This window comes from Coloeus monedula, assembly GCF_965178545.1.
Source record: "Coloeus monedula genome assembly, chromosome: W".
Taxonomy (NCBI): domain Eukaryota; kingdom Metazoa; phylum Chordata; class Aves; order Passeriformes; family Corvidae; genus Coloeus; species Coloeus monedula.
The window spans coordinates 24,272,716-24,278,715 of record NC_138821.1 but is presented as its reverse complement, the minus strand read 5'-3'; positions in this window follow the sequence as shown (position 1 = coordinate 24,278,715).

Here is a 6,000-nt window from a genome sequence, read left to right as displayed (position 1 = left end):
ACCAGCACATTCTCCACCCCTTATTCCATACCATTTATATCATGGTCAGGTCCCACACTATCCAATATATCCTCATTAACCACCACCCCCCCTTTCCATCCTTTGATACAATACACCTATCATTCCCTTAGTCTATGGACCACCCCTGCAAAATGTCCACAAATGTCCACTGAGTTCATTTAGTCCATGACTTTGGGCTCCATCTGCTATAGTGATCACTCAGGACAGAAGTGCTGTGTTGGGTGCAGTCACTGGGCACCAAGGTCAGTTCAGGTAGGGTCACTGCTGCGCTGCAACTGCTTCTTGTAAGACTTCTCTTCCATTGGTTCAGGTGATTCCTGCTATAGTAATTCCTATAACAGGCAACTCAAATCATTGGTTGCAACATTTTAAAGGTATTTCCGCTACAATCTCCACCACTGGTCCCTTTGGACCAGGTTCTAGGGTTTAATATTGCAATGAACTCCTCCCCTTGCCCCTGTTCCGGCTTGGACTTATCCACAGACTGCAGTCCTTTAAGGGTATACTCGCTCCAACATAGCCTTACCCATGGCTGCAGGTCCTCCAGGGGTGTACCTGCTCTTTTGTGAGCTCATCCATGGCTACATGCTTTGAGGTGCTCCAGAGAGCAATGGTATCTACCCAGCAGAAAGCTATGGCCTCTCTAAACTCTGCACCCACTGTGACTGACAGCTGCCCAGAGCTCCGGTGGGAGCATGTATCAGGCTGCAGTGTGTGCCCTGCTCTTATGCCAGTACTGGGTATCAGTAGTGAGCACACCTGTGGGAGGTGAGCCCAGGTAAAGGAACTCCTCTACTTAGTGGCAGAGCTCTGGCAGGAGGTGAGTAGGTTGAGGAGTATCAGGGAGTGTGAGAGAGAGAGATTACTGGAATTGTACCCTACCTTCCCTGGGACAGGCCTGACAGGTAGACAGGGTGCATGATATGGAGGATTCCCTATCCTCTCTCCTCCTAGCTGAAGATGGTGACATAAGGGATAGGGGCCAATGGAGGCAAGTGCCTGCCCAGCACAGCAAGTGCATCTCCTCTGTGACTACCCCACCTTCCCAAGTGCCATTGCATAATAGATATGAGGCTCTGCAAGTGGAGCTGAACGATAATGAGGACAATAGTTCATCTAGCATGGAGGCGTTGCTGAGGTTAAGTCAGCCTATGCCCCGCATCAAAACTGCTTCCATAAAGAAAGGTAAACAGGTTGTTGTCATAGGAGACTCCCTTATGAAGGGAACAGAAGGCCCCATATGCAGAGCAGACCCACTTCTTAGGGAAGTCTGCTGCCTCCCTGAGACCCAGGTTAAAGATGTGAAGAGAAAGCTTCCTACCCTGGTACGGCCCTCAAATTATCACCCATTATTGAGTTTTCAGGTAGGCAGCGATGAAGTTGCAACAAGAAGTCTGAGGGCAATCAAGAGGGACTTCAGGGCCTTGGGATGACTGGTTAAGGGATCAGGAGCGTAAATAATATCCTTCCAGTCACAGGGAATGATGAGGGAAGAAACAGGAAGAGCCAGCAGATCAATACCTGGCTCCAAGCCTGGTGTCACTGGCAGAATTTTGGGTTCTTTGATCATGGGTTGGTCTATGTGACACCAGGCCTGTGGGCAACAGATGGGGTACACCTGTGTCAAAGGGGAAACAAGATCTTTGCATAGGAGTTAGCAGGGCTCATTGAGAGAGCTTTAAACTAGATTGGAAGGGAGAAAGAGATAAACCCAGGCTCACTAGAGGTAAGCCTGGAGGCAGCATGCCAATGTTTAAGAAACTAGTGAGGTCCTTTGGTCTGCAGTCTTAGTGGAGGTAGGGGATGGAGATCCATGTGGCAGCAAAGACACAAGGGTTATTGTTGTGTTATAAACTACAGATGTGCTTGAGAATGGCCAGGTAGGAATTAGGGCTTCCCCCTCCCCAAAAAAAAAGACCAGCGTCAGGATCAATGGCCCAACTGAGGTGCATCTACACCAATGCACGCAGCATGGGCAACAAACAGGAGGAACTGGAAGCCGTTGTGCAGCAGGAAAACTATGACATAGTTGCCATCACGGACACATGATGGCATGACTCGCACAGCTGGAGTGCTGCAATGAATGGCTATAAACACTTCAGAAGGAACAGGCAAGGAAGGTGGAGTAGCCCTGTATATTAGGGAGTGTTTTGATTGTCTCTAGACAATGATGGCACTGACAGGGTTGAGCATTTAAGTGTCAGTATTAAGGGGAAAGGCCAACAAGGCAGATCTGATGGGAGTCTGTTATGGAATGAAGAGGCAGATGAAATATGCTATAAACAGCTGGGAGAAGTCTGAAAATCACTAGCCCTTGTTCTCATGTGGGATTTCAACTTACCAGATGTCTGCTGGAAATACAATACAGCAAAGAGGAAACAGTCTAGGAGGTTCCTGAAGTGTGTGGGAGAGAACTTCCTGACACAGTTGGTGAGTGAGCCAATTAGGGAAGGCACCCCGCTGGACCCCTTGTGTGTGAACAGAGAAGGACTGGTGGGTGATGTGATGGTTGGAGGCCGTCTTGGGCACAGCGATCACAAAACGATAAGAGTTTTTGATTCTTGGACGGGGGTCAGCAGAACTGCCACCTTGGATTTGTGGAGGGCAGGCTTTGGCCTGTTTAGGGGCCTGATTGACAGAATCCATTGGGAGGCAGTCCTGAAGGGCAAAGGAGTCCAGGAAGGCTGGATGTGCTTTAAGAAGGAAATCTTAAAGGCTCAGGAGCAGGCCATTCCTATGTTCTGAAATATGAGCCAGTGGGGAAGAAGACCAGCCTAGCTGAACAGAGAGCTTTGACTGGAACTCAGAATAAAAAGAGAGTTTAGGAACTTTGGAAGAAGGGGCAGGCAACTCAGGAGGACTACAAGGATGTTGTGAGCTAATGCACGGAGAAAATTAGAATGGCCAAAGCCTGACTAGAACTTAATCTGGATGCTGCTGTAAAAGACAATAAAAATGTTTTTACAAATACATCAGCAACAAAAGGAGGGCTAAGGAGAATCTCTGTATTTTATTGGATGCAGGGGGAAACATAGTGACAAAGGATGAGGAAAAGGCTGAGGTACTTAATGCCTTGTTTGCCTCAGTCTTTAATAGTAAGACCAGTTGTTCTCCAGGTACTCAGCTCCCTGACAGGGATGAGTAGCAGAATGAAGCCACCATAGTCCAAGGGGAAATGGTCAGTGACCTGCTACACTACTTGTCTATGGGGCCAGATGGAATCCACCCAAGGATACTGAGGGAGCTGGCGGAAGAGCTCGCCAAGCCACTTTCGACCATTTACCAGCAGTCCTGGCTATCTGGGGAGGTCCCAATTGACTGGAGGTTAGCAAATGTGGTGCCCATCTACAAGACGGGCCAGAAGGAGGATCCAGGGAACTACAGGCCTGTCAGTCTTAACTTGCTGCTGGGGAAGGTTATAGAGCAGATCATCTGAGTGCCGTCATGTCAGATGCAACCAGGTGATCATGTCCAGTCAGCACTGGTTTATGAAAGGCAGGTCCTGCTTGAGTAACCTAGTCTTCTTCTTTGACAGGGTGATCTGCTTAGTTGATGAGGGAAAGGCTGTGGATGTTGTCTATCTAAACTTTAGTAAAGCCTCTAACACTGTTTCCCACAGCATTCTCCTGGAGAAACTGGCTGCTCAATGGCTCAGATGGGTGCACTCTTTGCTGGGTAAAAAACTGGCTGGATGGTTAAGCCCAGAGAGTGGTGGTGAATGGTGCTGCATCCAGTTGGTGGCCAGTTAATAGTGGTGTTCTCCAGGGATCAGTATTGGGCCCAGTCCTGTTTAATATCATTATTGATGATCTGGATGAGGGGATCGAGTGCACCCTCAGTAAGTTTGCAGATGATGCCAAGTTGGGTGGGAAGGCTTTGCAGAGGGATTTAAACAGGCTGGATCAATGGGCCAAGACCAATGGTATTTGGTTCAACAAGGCCAAGTGCTGGGTCCTGCACTTGGGTCACGACAACTCCCCGCAGCGCTACAGGATTGGGGAAGAGTGGCTGGAAAGTTGTTTGGCAGAAAAGGCCCTGGGGCTGCTGGTCAGCAGCCAGCTGAACATGAGCCAGCGTGTTCCCAGGTGGCCAAGAAGGGCAACGGCATCCTGGCTTGTATCAGAAATAGTGCAGGAAGCCGGACCAAGGAAGCAATCATCCCCCTGTACTCGGCACTGGTGAGGCCATACCTCGAATCCTGTGTTCAGTTTTGGGCCCCTCACTACAAGAAAGACACTGAGGTGCTGGAGTGTGTCCAGAGAAGGATAATGTAGCTGGCGAAGGGGCTGGAGCACAAGTCTTATGAGGAGCGGCTGAGGGAGCTGGGGGTGTTTAGCCTGGAGAAAAGGAGGCTCAGGGGAAACCTTATTGCTCTCTACAACTACCTGAAAGGAGGCTGTAGCGAGGTGGGAGTTGATCTCTTTTCTCAGGTAACAAGGGATAGGACAAGAGGAAATGGCCTCAAGTTGTGCCAGGGGAGGTTTAGCTTGGATATTAGAAAAAATTTCTTCACTGAAAGGGTGGTCAAGCATTGGAAGAGGCTGCCCAGGGAAGTGGTTGAGTCCCCATCCCTGGAGGTATTTAAAAGCTGTGTGGATGTGGCACTTAAGGACATGGTTTAGTGGTGGACTGGGCAGTGTTAGGTTAATGGTTGGACTCGATGATCTTTGAAGTCTTTTCCAACTTAAATGTTTATATAATTCTATGAAAAAGCATCCACTAATGAGCAGTAGACTAATATACAGTGAGGGAAACAAGTACCACAGCAAGCACAGGAGCCTGTCTATTAATAGCCAAACAGCAATAACAGCTATAAATTCGATCTAGCATATCCTAGTCAATCTGTCATTATCACAAACCCTTCAAGCCCCACATGTGGTACCAGAAAGGACTGTTATGGTTTAACCCCAGTTGGCAACCAAACACCACACAGCTGTTGGCTCACTTTCCCCTGGTGATGCCTTAGGATTTAGCTTTTATATTTTCAAACCCTGTACTGGTTTAGTGTGTAACTCTAAAACTCCACATAGCCTGTTAGCTACTGTTAGACATAACAAATCCTCTCTAGGCCTGGACTCAAGGACACCTTGTTGTCCCAGGCCCTGAAATATGTAAACTAAGCCTCTGGGAAGGGGGAGCAAACTTGGGGTAATTACATCATTACCTGAAATTGTAATTGGAGAATTAACTCTGATATGCAAATGGACCAAACTTATAAAAGTGTGAAAAACCCGTGACCCAGTGTCCATCTTGGGTGTAGCCCCTCGGAGGCTTTTTGACTGCCCAAGGTGTACCTATTGAAGGCCCTTCAATAAATACCCGCTTTTATTCTCTTAATCTTGTCTAGCCTCTGTTTTCAGGTAGCCACTCCAAGGCATCACTGGAATGGGGGGTTCAATCAGAAGGGTAAAAGTGAGAAAACACATCAGTTGAGATAAAGACAGTTTAATAGGGACAGAAAAGCCATGTACACAAGCAAAGCAAAACAAGGAATTCATTCACCATTTCCCATGGGCAGGCAGGTGTTCAGCTATTTCCAGGAAAGCAGGACTCCATCATGTGCAATGGTGACTTGGGAATACAGAACACCATCCTTCTGAACGTCCCCCCTTCCTCCTTCTTCCCCCAGCTTTATCTGCTGAGCATGATGTCATACGGTATGGAATATCCCTTTGATCAGCTGGGGTCAGCTGTCCTGGCTGTGTCCCCTCCCAACTTCTTGTGTACTCCCACTGGCAGGGTGGTACTAGAAGCAGAAAAGGCCTTGACTCTGTGTAAGCACTACTCAGCAATAACAAATATATCCCTGAATTATCAACACTGTTTTGATCACGAATCCAAAACATAGCTTCATACTAGCTACTATGAAGAAAATTAACTCTACCCCAGCCAAAACCAAGACAGGTCCCTAGCTGGACAGCATCAGATAATATTTAAAGCTCTTCAGTTAGAGGAGGAATTGCTTGTATGCTACGCCAC